Source organism: Schistocerca serialis, chromosome 6 (genome assembly GCF_023864345.2).
Source record: "Schistocerca serialis cubense isolate TAMUIC-IGC-003099 chromosome 6, iqSchSeri2.2, whole genome shotgun sequence".
Taxonomy (NCBI): Eukaryota; Metazoa; Arthropoda; class Insecta; order Orthoptera; family Acrididae; genus Schistocerca; species Schistocerca serialis.
The window spans coordinates 754,769,059-754,784,002 of NC_064643.1; the positions used below are offsets into that span (position 1 = coordinate 754,769,059).

Below are 14,944 nucleotides of genomic sequence, written 5' to 3' on the forward strand. Positions count from 1 at the left end.
TTGAGACAACAACAGAGGAGAGGAAAACCATGACAGGCAGTATAAAAGCAGTCTGAAGACTAAGGCTTGATTCCCCTAAATAACCTTCGTGTTCGAAAGCGAAGAGATACTCCAGCTGTGCGACAAACATCGTGTCCTGACAGTTAAATGGAATCGTAACTGCGGCGGGACAACACAAACGCATGGGCTGCATAGAACGTGTAGTGTGTTTGCAACAGCCTGTGTGTGGTTAGAGTAGCTGCAACATACGAGTCTACATGACTAGTGCGATCAGCTAGCTAATCAGATGTTAATTTGGTTGATGTACCATGGGATGCTCTGGGACACGGCCGATAGACTACATCGCATACAACAAAGCGGTGTGGAGCAGTAATGAGCGCACTGGACTCGCATTCGGGAGGACGACGTTTCAAGGTACGCGTCCGGGCACCCACATTTAGAATTTCCTTGATTTTCCTAAATTACTTCAGCCACATACTATGCGGCGACGACCAACTACCTGTCCCGTCATTGTCAAACTGGACTTCTAGGCATGTAGATACTTGTACACTGAAGAGCCAAAGAAACTGGTACACCTGCCTAATACCGTGTAGGACCCTGCGAGCACGCAGAAGTGCCGCAATACGACGTGGCATGGACTCGACTAATGTCTGGAGTAGTGCTGGAGGGAACTGACACCATGAATCCTGTAGGGCTGTCGATAAATCCGTAAGAGTACGACAGGGTGGAGATCTCTTCTGAACAGCACGTTGCAAGGCGTCCCAGGCATGCTCAATATTATTCATGTTTGGGCAGTTTGGTGACCAGCGGAAGTGTTTAAACTCAGAAGAGTGTTCCTGGAGCCACTCTGCAGCAATTCTGGACGGTTGGGATGTCGCATTGTTCTCCTGGAATTGCCCAAATCGGTCGGAATACACAATGGACATGAATGGATACCGGTGATCAGACAGGATTCTTACGTAATTGTCACCTGTCAGAGTCGTATCTGAAAGTATCAGAGGCCCATATCACTCCACCTGCACACGCCCCACGCCATTACAGAGCCTCCATCAACTTGAACAGCCCCCTGCTGACATGCAGGGTCCATGAGGTTGTCTCCACACCCGTTCACATCCATCCGCTCGATACAATTCGAAACGAGACTCGTCCGATTAGGCAACATGTTTCCAGTCATCAACAGTCCATTGTCGGTGTTGACGAGCCCAGGCGAGGCGTAAAACTTTGTGTTGTACAGTCATCAAGAGTACACGAGTGGGCCTTCGGCTCCGAAAGCCCACAACGATGATGTTTCGTTGAATGGCTCGCACGCTGACATTTTTTGATGGCCCAGCATTCAAATCTGCACCAGTTTGCGGAAAGGTTGCACTTCTGTCACGTTGAACGACTCTCTTCAGTCGTCGTTGGTGTCGTTCTTGCAAGATCTTCTTCTGGCCGCAGTGATGTCGGAGATTTCATGATTGACCAGATTCCTGATATCCACGGTACACGCGTCAAACGGTCGTACGGGAAAATCCCCACTTCATCGCTACCTCGGGGATCTCATGCTCCGGCTATATCACCACGTTCAGACTCACTTAAATCGTGATAACCTGTCAGTGTAGCAGCAGTAACTGATCTGGTAACTGCGCCAGACTCTTGTCTTACATACGAAAATTGGAAATTTTCGGTAAGGACTATGGGACCAAACTGCTGAGGTCATCGGTCCCTAGGCTGACACACAAATTAAACTAACTTACGCTAAGGACAACACACACACCCATGCCCGAGGGAGGACTCGAACATCCGAAGGGGGGAGCCGCACGAACCGTGACAAGACGCCCCAGACTGCACGGCTACCCCGCGCGGCTGTCTTGCACACGCGTTGCCGACCGCAGCGCCGTATTCCGCCTGTTTACAAATCTCTGTATTTGAATACGCCTGCCTGTACCAGTTTGTTTCGCGCTTCAGCGTATTAGTATGTAACAGAAAGGAGGGTGAGAGAGCGGGGGTGGAGAAAAAGGGTGCAAAACGACAGCGTTGTGAACTGACCGTCTAACGAAGAGATTTACGACTGTGTTCAGACTTCGTGCGTTAGACAAGGCAGAGTGTAACAAACGCGGTTGTCTGCGCTGGGAGCCCGCCTTCCTCATCAGCCGTACTGCCCAGTTAATTGTTCGTCGAGAGCGCGGATATAGCCTCCTGTCTTCGGAACACGAGTCTCGCCTAAAAGATACGGAGCCACTGCACAGCAAGTTATGTTCACGTCCGTAGAGACGTACGTGCGCACGATATACACACAGAAGTCACGCCACACGCCGGTAGCGACCATAGATACCGTAATCTGTTTTCCAACGTGTCTTACAGCTAACTAATTTCATCGGTAGGTTGTAGGGCTATCTGCCGTACAGTGGGATGGCGTTCCCGGCCGAGACGCCCCAAGTAATGAATGCTCTGCTTTATGGATTATGCTGGTCATCTGGTTTCGTATGTCCACGTATGCAAATAAGATCCTGAAATGGCATTGTTAATTAATGTTTCTATACAACCTCAGTGAGTAAGACCAAAAATGGTACGAAGATCTACATCTATACAAGTCGCCTGACTACCTTTTTCTCCTTCCTGTTCCTTTCGCTAATGGTGCGTTAGCTATAATGACTGACTGTAAACCTCCAGTTTTCTGTATATACAAGGTGTGCATCTTTGCTTCCGCCGTCTGCAGATACGTGGCGGCAACGGTAAGTAGTGGTCGAAAGAAACAGATCGCAGACGTCAGGCAGTTAGCTTGTACCTCAGTCACCACAACCACATTCAAACATTAGTTGATTTGTGTCTGCATCATAAAGTTGTTCTTGATTGAAAATGTCAGTTTACGAGTCTAATTCTCGTTATTTGCGGGAGGTGTTACTGTTTTGTTTCAATACGAAGAAAACAGCGGCTGAGTCTCATCGAATGCTCTCAAGTACGTATGGTAAGGACGCTATTAGTGAAAGTACGTGTCGTGAGTGGTTTCAAAGCTTCAAGGACGGTGATTTTAACGTCATAGACCAGCATAGTGGTGGAAGAGGGAATGTTTTCGAAGATGAAGAATTGGAGACACTGCTCAGTGAAGACCCGCGTCAAACTCAAGAAGAATTGGCACGATTAGTGGGAGTGACACAGCAAGCCATTTCAAAACGTCTCAAGGCTATGGGCAATGATTCAGAAAGTAGGAACTTGGGTCCCGTGTCAGCTGAAACCAGGAGACGCTGAAAGTCGTTTGTGGGTTTTTTGAACAGTTGCTTCACAGGCAAAAACGGAAGGGATTTCTGCATCGCATTGTGACCGGAGAGGAATAATGGGTTCATTACGATAACTCTAAACGCAAAAAATCATGAGGATATCCCGGCCATGCTTCCAAGTCGACGGCCAAACCGATATCATGCTCTGCATTTGGTGGGACCAGCTCGGCGTCGTGTACTATAAGGTGTTAAAACCAAGTGAAACAATCACAGGTGCGTTTGAGCAGAGCATTAAAAGACAAACAGCCGCCATACAGCGAGAGGCACGATAAAGTGATTTTGCAGCACGACAACACTCGACCCCAGTTTGCAAAAAGAGGTCAAAACGTACTTAGAAACGTTAAAATGGGCAGTCCTACCCCACCCGCCGTATTCTCCAGACATTGCTCCCTCTGACTATCACCTGTTTAGATCAATGGCGCATGGCCTGGCTGACCAGCACTTCCGATCTCATGAAAAAGTCACAAATTGGATCGATTCGTGGATCGCTTCAAAATATGAACAATTTTTTCGAGGCGGGATTCGTGCACTGCCCGAAAGATGGGAGAAAGTAGTGGCCAGCGATGGAAAATACTTTGAATGATACATGATTAACCAATTTGTTTCATTAAAGCCTCAAATGTTGGGGAAATAACGGCTCGTCACAATACGTCACTCACTACTCTTGATGAACTGTAGTTTCGTGTTGAAGCTGCATGGGCAGCTGTACCTGTACACGCCATGCAAGCTCTGCTTGACTCAATGCCCAGGCGTATCAACGCCGTTATTACGGCCAGAGGTGGTTGTTTTGGGTACTGATTTCTCAGGATCTATGCACCCAGATTGCGTGAAAATGTAATCACATGTCAGTTCTAGTATGATATATATGTCCAATGAATACCCGTTTATGATCTGCATTTCTTCTTGGTGTAGCAATTTTAATGGCCAGTGGTGTAACTATGTGACAACTGATTGTGATATCACGCTGCCGAAACGCGTCGTGCCGATAATTTTCGGAAAATAAACGCGATAGAAATTATAAATTTCGTACACAGTCGCAGATCCCAACCAGTTCCATGTAACACGGGCAATTTTAGGTTTATGGAATGTACGGTCCCTCATAGTATGTAGACGGCAGAACACAAATATTTTGCGGGAAATAATTAAAACAAAGTAATAAAATATGGTGGCAGATCGATCCGCAACGCAACCCGATATCCAGGATGGCCCGGAAGACGACGGTTCAGCTGAGAAGCACCAGTATCTGTTGTTTTCGACTAGAAAGAAGTTGAAGCTGGAGAAGGCGTACTGACATGCGTCCCTACATTCTGACCGTCATACAAGAACAAGCTGTACTAGTGAAGGAGGCTGAACTGGTCAAAACGTTTATAAACTACGTGAAGATCAATGATGGAAAATACTTGTAACTGCTGGTTGGCTGCACTCACTACATTTTTCTCCTTTGAAATGTCACACTTCCTGTTGGTAACCAAAGATAGATAGACAGCTTGAGTGTGAAGGAATGAACTGGCCTTGCATACTTGAAGTATCTTTTCTGGCGGCCACACAGCGAAATAAAATCTTCCGTCCCTTTTAAAAATTTCTTTATGACAAATGTTCGCTGAGGCTAAGTTGGAATCTTCTTCAAGAGGTGTCTGGCACTACACGAGAGCTGAAGATAACAAGAACTGACAAGCGCCTAAGTAGTCTGCCCCAGCTTTAAATCCCCCTTTGTCCAATACGCTACGGTATGTGTCCTATCTTTAAAATTGTGTTTGAAATAAAAACCAAAAATCTTCAAACTGTTGTTCAATAACTTTGCGTTTTATATATATAAAAAAAAAAAAAAAAGAAGGAAGATTAGGGTATAAAGTTTCGTCGACGTCGAGGTCATTAGAGACGGAGCACTAGCGCGCATTGTTTCAAGGATGAGGAAGAAAATCGGCAGTGCCCTTTCAAAGGAACCATCCCGGCATTTGCCTGGAACGATTTAGGGAAATCACGGAAAATCCCGATCAGGGTGGCCAGACGCGGGTTTGACCCGTTGTCCTCCCGAATGTGTTGTAGCACAGTAGATTGGTCTTTTAACGATTTGAGTTCTCAATTAACTAGCACTGGCTGGTCCGTCATTATGGAAGTGGCGATACTTTTCTGCATAAAGTGCAGGATACAGCTAGAAATGTTGAAGTTCAACAATCTCCAGCTAATAAGTAATATTAGACTATATGCCTGCACGAGAACAAGAAGAGTAGAAGACCAAGAATGATGTACCTAGGTTAAAAGGGTTGTGAGAAAGGGTTGTAGTCTTTCGTGGCTACTGTTCCATCTCTTCATCGAACAATCAGTGACGGAAATAAAACAAAGGCTCAAGAGTGTGGTTGAAACTCAGTGCGAAGGATGTCAGATGTAATATTCGCTGATCACATTGCCGCCTCGCTGAAAGTGAAGGAGAATCACAGCACTGCTGAATAGAATAAACGATCTGAAGAGTACAGGATATGGATTGAAAATAAACCGAAGAAAGCCGAAAGTCACGACGAGTAGCGTAAATAAGATTGGTGAGAAGCTTATCATCAAAATTAGGGACCACGAAATAGACGAATTGAAGAAATTCTGCTTCGTCTGAAGCAAAATAACGTAATAATATATTAGATTTAAAAACAGCCGACCCGTTGCAAAGGATAAAGTAATCTTTACCTAGGTTTCGATAAGTTTAAACCTATCTTCTTCAGAAGTCGGCCTGAGGAAATGAACATCGTGATTTATATGAAAGGTATACACATAAGTCAAGATTAGAGTTTAACATATATTAAGAGAAACTTGTGTTACAGAATATGAGAAGAATTTCTTGTACTTACACTATTATATTAACATGGAGTAATACGTCGTTGCCATTTTTACAAACGTCTCCGTAGCTCCATTAGTCAAAATCAGATATTGCCCTAAGAGTAGGGTTTGTCAGATAAATAAAATTAAGTACATGGAAGCTGGAGAGCGCATAAGCAGCTGAGTAAAATCGGCCTGCGTGGTAGCACTGCGACCAGGGCAGGTGGCGCTCAGGTCGCGTACTAAGTGCCGATTGGGGTACTGAAGCTACATGTAAAATATAAATGTTAATAGCGTCCTTAGATAGAGTGACAGTAAATAAGAGGAAAGCATTTAACATTACCATTATGACAATGTGGGAGCCTTAGAAACAATAACGTAGGAACATATTTCAAAAAAGTAGGTGGCGCATACGCCATGAGTTACATGCAGTGGCATATACAGCCAAAATAAAATTATATTACCATATTAGTGAAGCACATAAAACGTATATAAGTCAAAACTTTAAAATAAACAGTAATGGCGTCTTAAGACATAAATTATGAAAGCTGGTCCACAATCTAGTTAATATATATTCACTGGGATCCGACGTTTTAGGATAAGCGAGAATTACATGAGGGCCAGTGTAGTGGCAGCCATACATCATAAGTAAATTACATTGCATAAAAGGTAGTGAGCTTAGAGATACAAAAATGCATTATAGTTTCCTGAGGAAATAGACAACTGAGGTTATCAACATTAATGTTATGAAGTAAATAGTACGAGTTTAAAGCCTTCAAAAAATTGTCTACAGGCAAGGTTCAACTGATCATTGAGTATATTACCGTCTTTGAGCGCTAGATGTTTAAAAATAAATAACTCTTCCCACAGATCTAGTCTCCGTCCTTTAACTTGTCTGTGTAGGATAACCGTGTCTTCTAACTGTTTAGGCGTATGGCCGGCTATCAAGAGGTGTTCAGCAAAAGTAGAGTTGTGAACATTAGCTCCTTTTTTACCTAGTAGATGTTCTTTATATCGTGTTTTAACAGCCCTGCCTGTTTGACCAATATAATATGAGGGGCAGTTATTACAGGTTAGTTTGTATACACCAATCGTTAGCAATTTCTACTGAATGTATAAGATTTCTTTTTAAGCTGTTGTCTGTAGAAAAGGAGACGTTACAGTTATATTTTTTATTTAGAAGACGTTTAATCCTATGCGAAATGTTACCCAAGAAAGGGATGGAAATAAATTTTTTAGTTTCTGTGGTATCTGTGTGGAGGTTATTACTCAAAGTCGAACAATTTTGGGAAATTTTCTTATTAAGCAATTGATCGATCATATTCTGGTTATATCCATTATTAACAGCAATCGTTTTGATGACATTCAATTCCTTTTGCTGATCCGCAGGTGATAAAGGCGTGGTTACCATTCGGTGAATGGCGGAATGAAAAAACGCCAGTTTGTGCGCTTTAGGATGAGTTGAGTCAGCAGGAATGACATTATCTGAATATGTTTCCTTGCGGAAGATATTGAAATGAAAGGTATTATCTTGTATAGAAATTGTTAAAAATCTAGAAAATTAAGCTCACGTTTATCATTTTGAAGTTCTTTTGTGAAGGAAATTTTTTCATGTAAACTATTGAAAGTGCCGGCCGATGCAGGGGGGGCGTAGTATCAGACTAGCACAAGCAAAAGGGGGGGGGATTTCTGGTCAAGAGGAGTCTGCTAGTATCAATACTGACCTTAATTTGAGCAATTAATTCCTGAGAATGTTCGTCTGGAGCACAGGATGGTTGTTTGAGATGTGGTGCTATAGAAAGATGTTGAAAATATGGTGGACTGATACGGTAAGAAATGAGGTGATTGTCCGTAGAATCAGCGAGGAAAGACATGTGTGGGAAACAGTGACATGAAGAACTGTCAACATTATAGGACATGAATGAGAATTTCACTCTGCAGCAGAGTGTGCGCTGATATGAAACTTCCTGGCATATTAAAACTGTGTGCCGAACCGAGACTCGAACTCGGGGCATTTGCCTTTCGCGGGCAAGTGCTCTACCAACTGAGCTACCCAAGCACGACTCACGCCCCGTCCTCACAGCTTCACTTCTGCCTGTACCTCGTCTCCTACCTTCCAAACTTAACAGAAGCTCTCCTGCGAACCTTGCAGAACTAGCACTCCTGAAAGAAAGGATATTGCGGAGACATGGCTTAGCCACAGCCTGGGGGATGTTTTCAGAATGAGACTTTCACTCTGCAGCGGAGTGTGCGCTGATATGAAACTTCCTGGCATATTAAAACTGTTTGCCGAACTGAGACTCGAACTCGGGGCCTTTGCCTTTCGCGGGCAAGTGCTCTACCAACTGAGCTACCCAAGTACGACTCACGACCCGTCCTCAAAGCTTTAATTCCGCCAGTACCTCGTCTCCTACTTTGTATCTAGTCAACTTCCAAGTCCCAAATATGATAGACATATTTTAAACACGAAGTGAATTCCGTTTAACAAGTTGACTAGACACAAGGTAGGAGACGAGGTACTGGCGGAAGTAAAGCTGTGAGGACGGGGCGTGAGTCGTGCTTGGGTAGCTCAGTTGGTAGAGTACTTGCCCGCGAAAGGCAAAGGTCCCGACTTCGAGTCTCGGTCCGGCACACACTTTTAATCTGCCAGGAAGTTTCATTATAGGATACGTGTTAAGATATCAGAGATTAACCTCCATGGTACTAGAAGGAGGCGTAGAGGGCAAAAACTATCGTGGACGACTGAGACTGGACCAAATCCAACAAAAAACTGAGGACGTCCAGTATAAGCGCTACTCCACAATAAAGAGATTGGCACATGAGAAGCCGAGGCAGGCCGCATCAAACGGGCCACAGGATGGATTTTTTTTTTTTTAAGTGCACTTCGTGAAGATATTGCGGAGAGAGCGTTGATGGACTACCATTCAGTCTATCTGACAAAATTTTTGGTCCACAAAGTTGTATTTTCAGGTTCCCTGTGCCCTCTGTTTGCAAAGCGTTCGGCACGAACGCCTACCTTGCTCGCTGCAAGAGTTTGCTAAATTGCATCTTGTTGTGAAAAGAGGCTCCTCCAGCAGGCGTTCTTCGCGAGTACCTTAATTAAGACCGCCACCGGGGAGCAAGCAGACGCCAAGTAAATGGCGTTCACTTTACTCTCAACGGCACTTAAGGGGTAAGTGGGTGCCCGAGAGAAACTGCAATGTGAGAAATAATGTTATTTGCCTCCTGTCGCCTTGACGCACTTTAACAAGGCACTGGAAGACGTCTGGGGACTAAATGGGAGAGAGCCTTCCTTTCCACCGTATTCGTGGTTAGGCCTATGCCACTTTACTATTGGAGAGCCTGTGTCGAAAATTGATTAACTCAGTTTTAGTTTTATTGTAGCAAAGGGAAATTTTTGTCACTGAAACAAGAAAAACTTATAAATAAGTGTACTGAGAACAATGAAGTTATAATGAATCTAGACCATTCGCTGCTTACAGACGCTGATAAATATCAAGGGGGACAGTTGAAAAATTTGTGCCCCGACTGGGGCTCGAACACGGGACCTCCTGCTTACATGGTAGACATGTTCGAAAGAACAGATACCATCTGCGTATAGATAAGGCTTACCGGCCAATCGTTTTCTTCAGTGCGGATGTACTCAAATTGCCCAAACTCTTGCGGAAATCGGAGCCGGCAAGGTAGCTCAGCGTGTTCAGTCAGAGGATCGATTGTCCTCTGCAATAAAAAAAAACTGATAAAAGGAATCAACGATCAACTTGAACGGATGCCATGTGACGTCGGCCCAGACCACACACAACGAACTATACTGAATAAAATTTTATATATATAGCATCTGCCATGTAAGCAGGAGGTCTCGGGTTCGAGTCCCCGTGGGGGCACCCATTTTTCAACTGTCCCCGTTGATATTTATCAACCCCTGTAAGCAGCGAAAGGTCTAGATTTCATTGTAACTTCATTCTTCGAGAGCTGGAAGATCACCAATGATATCTGCACAGATACCAGCTTCATGTACTGAGAAGAGTTGCAGTATTTTTCTATGGCTCAATATGTTCCTTCATTGTGCTTGCACACCTTCTAATTTTATGCTAAACGACTAAGTGAAAAATTAAAACACTAGTAGCCAAAAAAAAAAAAAAATAATGCATGTGAAACAAAATAGGTTTTTTAAAGGACAGGGGATTGCTGCGGCTGTGTAACGATTATAGGTATTATATAGGTTGTAAATGAATGGTATAACTGTAAAGAAAGTTTACAGTTTGGCAACTTATAAACGAACTAGTGGACGAAATCGCCATTCACTACATTATTTGATCTCTGGAGATGTTTCTATCGAGTCTGGTGCTAGACAAAAAGATTTACTTGAAGCACACTGAATATTTCAATAATAATATTACGAAACTATCAGCGTGATCCACACTGAATATTTCAATAATAATATTACGAAACTATCAGGACAGAATTTAATGAGGTTTTTTCTCGTCCTAATATCCACAACTAGGAAATATACTGGCGTATTGTTGAATCGAGCAGCTCATTACAGATTCACTGAATCCAACTGAATTGGGCAAAAAGAGTGAAGTAGCAATATAAATGGGAGACTTTGCTGATTTCATTGATCGCTTAACCGCGTCCGTAGCCGAGTTCGTTGCGCACACATGAGCTCTGGCAAACTACTCCAAGGTAGCCGATTCCGATCCTGGTGATGGAAGAAATTTTCGCCACCATTACTTCGCTGAAAGGGGAATAGAATTAGTGGCTTACTGTTTATCACCATCAGTCTTTGTACCACTGTCGGATATCTGCGCAGTGTCTCTTGAAGCGAGTGCCTGTAGCATTTGCTGGTGATACGTTCATAGGGCGTGAATGAAAGGAATAGGTTATGTGCCGACAACTTTTTCATTCTCTCTCTTTTTCATCATTATCATCGTCGTCATACTATCATGATCATTATCAGCACCGTCATCATTATCATCCTGTCCACAATTCGTAGTCTACTGGTTAGCGTCACAGCCTCTACATCGCGTGGTCCCCGGTTCGATTCCCGTGTGGGTAAGAGGTTTCCTTGACTCGGGGACTGATGTTTGAGTTGTTCTTACCATTTCAAAATGGTTCAAATGGCTCTGAGCACTATGGGACCTAAGATCTATGGTCATCAGTCCCCTAGGACTTAGAACTACTTAAACCTAACTAACCTAAGGACGTCACACAACACCCAGTCATCACGAGGCAGAGAAAATCCCTGACCCCGCCGGGAATCGAACCCGGGAACCCGAGCGTGGGAAGCGAGAACGCTACCGCACGACCTATATATTGGGAACGATCTATTTGAATATATCAGCAACGAAACCAGCAAGTACTACAGCCAAATTGCAACAGATGGAAACTGGATTACACATGCAAAATTTGTCGACGTTACGGGACCCGAACTTAGAAAATGGTTTGGGCTTGTTATCCTTATGGGAATTGTAAAAAAAAGCAAGGATCGATGATTATTGGTCAACGAATCCGTTGACAGACACACCGATATTTCGCAAAACCATGTCCCGCTACCGATTCAGACGAATATTATCATTTTTACATTTTTACGACAGCAACAATAAACCGGATAATGCCGACCGGCTTGTCAAAGTGCAATTCGTAATTGATCATTTTTCCTAAAGAAACGTTTAAAGTAAGTCAAAACATCTCAATTGATGAAAGAATGATACCGTGGCGTGGACGGTTAAATTTTAAAGTTTACAATCCGCCGAAAATTACGAAATACGGCATACTCATTCGAATGCTGTGTGATTCGAGTACGGGATACATTTCCTCATTCAAGATATATTCCGGCGCTGGACAGCCTTTAGCAAAAACAGTGATGGAACTATTTACACCTTCTGATGGAAAGTGCCATCACCTCTGCATGAGTAATTATTGTAACAGTGTAGAACTTACAGAGAAGTTACTTGAAAAGAAAATTCGAGTTTGTGGAACGATACGGCAAAATACAGGATTTCCGGAAAATTAAAGCGTGCAAAAGTCAATGTGTTTGAAGCTTGTCATCAACGGAGAGGTGACAAGCGGCCGGCAACAAGCCAAGTAATCAGAATTAGCGCTGCCGGCGCCAAGCGAATAAATTTGTACGAGACGTGCGGACGGCAAAGTGTTAAAAGAGGGTGTGTGATTGTGACGTGGGCGTAAGAAGAGAAAAAGCTGGGCATCCACGCCTCCCTTTAGAACTAAGACACTGTCCGCTTTGCAAAGCAGAAGAAGAACGAAGACAGATTAGCGTTTAAGGTTTCGTGGACGCCGAAGTCAATGAAACCGGAGCTCAAAGTCAGACTCGATGAGGATGGGGAAGCGAAAGAGTCGTGTTCTTATCAAAGGAACTCTCTCATCATCAATTTTAATCGTTTTGAGCAAACCATTGGACAGCTGGAGGGCTATCTGCATCCCGCTCCTCTCGAATACGAGGCCACTGCCTTACCCATTGAGCTATCCTGCCCAGATTGTAAATCAAACTCGTGAAGACTGGGTGTTGTGTGATGTCCTTAGGTTAGTTAGGTTTAAGTAGTTCTAAGTTCTAGGGGACTGATGACCATAGATGTTAAGTCTCATAGTGCTCAGAGCCATTTGAACCATTTTTGTAAATCAAACTAGACGCAAATAATATCTGGGAACAGTTTGAGATAAGGCTGCTGTTTCTGGGCGCATAATTTGCCTCAAATTGCTGCTGCTGGGGTTCCATAGCAGAAATCCGTGCAAGAGATGCCGTAGAACCAATGACACCGATAATTATAGTTTATGAAGTTCCGAGAACATCGTGATTCGATAGTAGTATTTATTAACATACAGCACAAAGTAAAGGAACACTAACATATGTCATCTGGCTGCCCATGCCTGACTAATGAATGGAACAGGAAAACTAGGAGTCATACGATGAAGTTATTTGTACAAAAAGTCCTCGTCTTGTGTTTGAAGTGTCCGATTCATGTCCTTTTTCCGCCGCAACATATCGCTGCTCGTTCATTAAGTGCCTCCTTGTTCTCTGCGGTGTCTCCGATCAAGTCCTCTTATTGACACACGTAGTACAGATTGGGACAAATAAGAGTGGACCACCAACATTTTGAAACCATTTGTGACAGCATTAAGGGCGAGAGAAAAGATGGACTTCCAACAGGATGGAGCAACTGCCCATGAAGCCGGCCAAGCCTTGGAGCACATTTACACAATCTTCACGCGTTACAGATTTGTTAGCAGAAGGCAGTCTGGTCGCGGCCCTAGCTGGCCACACAGCTCATTGGATCTGTCAGTGCGCGATTAGTTTTTCTGGGGTGCCCTCACGTCTACGGTGTATCGCAAAAACTCTCATCGTCTTCAACAACTGTTGCAGAATATTCGGATGAGATTTCAGCAGTACCAGCAGTCCAGCTTCAGTCTGCCTTCAGCAACTTGCTGACTAGGGCCCAAAAGTACCAAGAGAAGAATACTGGTCGTCGGTGTTATCGTCTTGTGACAGTCCGCGTGATGTATAAGCTACAGGGGCAGTTTACCCTGGGTACGGGAAAAAAGGTTTTCCCGTACCCAGGGTAAACTCTGCCAATATCGCGCAGGAATATCGGCAGAGTGTCGCATGCGTCGACTTTCCCCTGCAAAGGCAAGTTGTGCAAGTATAGGTACTGGAACAAGTACAGTTCGTCCCCCTGTCCTGGAAGCCCTTCTCTTCTTATGGTAGACCTGACACACTTCCACAGCCGTTCTATGTTCTGGGTGTGGACACTTTCGTCATCTGAAGAGACGAACTCCACAGAGTGGTTCACGAATTCGTGGTCGAACCCTTCAGCTTTCAGAATCTGGTACGATTGAAACCCGTCTGTGTTTACTTTTGTTCCAGGCCGTATGAAATGTTTTATGAGACGCACTAAAGTCTCCGGACAACACCCTCACAACGAAACACTTACGGGACACTCTTTCTATCCCACCGAAAACCCAAATATGATCTACTTCACTTTTAGAAGGTCGTCCTGTCTGATTCTTTCGTCTAGCAATGTGAGATTCGTCTACTTCTACTGTTTTATTCGGTCCACCAATAGGCACACTGTCATTTGTCACTACCGATAACTCGGTTTGTGATGCTGTCGCTTGCAACGTGTAATCTCGAATCCAGCACGACACAAGAATTACGCTCGTCTGAACTGACAGTTTGGAGGACTCGAACCACGTATTTTTCCTGATGCTGGTTCGCTTTCCACAAAGTCCGCAATGAAATTGCAACGGAATCTCAGTGTCCACACTCCTCTTACGAAGTTTTACAGGTTTCGCAGCACCGCAGTCATCACAGTCCCTCCTTTCCTCGTCCGGCAGAAGTCCATATTTCCGGCAAAAAGTCAAACATTTGTCTTTGCTGGATATGCATGGAATTAGAGTTTCCCGTGTCAGGCAATTCGCAGAAGAAACGTAAAAAGCAGCAGACATTACACTCGCTATCAAGAGAAAACCACGTCGATATCCCAATGGAATCACAAATTATTACGGCGGGAATGTAATGTACATGAACTGAAGAAACAACGGAAAACTGATCAAAATGACGATCACAAATAATTGATCATAACGCGCACCACGAGACTGCCATAATCGATTTACTATAGTACGTTCGATACGTATCGTTTGGAGCCCTCCAACTTCGATAGGCAGTCATTCTTGGAAATTACCGAAAGTACATATCATTTACACATAGCCCAAGTTTAATCGAACTAAATAACTTGACAGAGACAGATCATGCGAAAGTTACTTGCTTCCTTCACTTATTCACACCAGTGTCTAATCGGGAAAACGTGCTTCACTTACAGAAATTTAAGATATGTTATTAGGTCCCGACCTAGTCACAACCTAGG

The 14,944-nt window shown here is 43.9% G+C and overlaps 1 protein-coding gene across 1 annotated transcript in view; it reads right to left on the minus strand.

Moving 5' to 3' along the window:
* LOC126485069 (uncharacterized) overlaps positions 1–14,944 on the minus strand; it is a 486,075-nt gene that overhangs the window by 412,025 nt on the left and 59,106 nt on the right. The window lies entirely within an intron of this gene.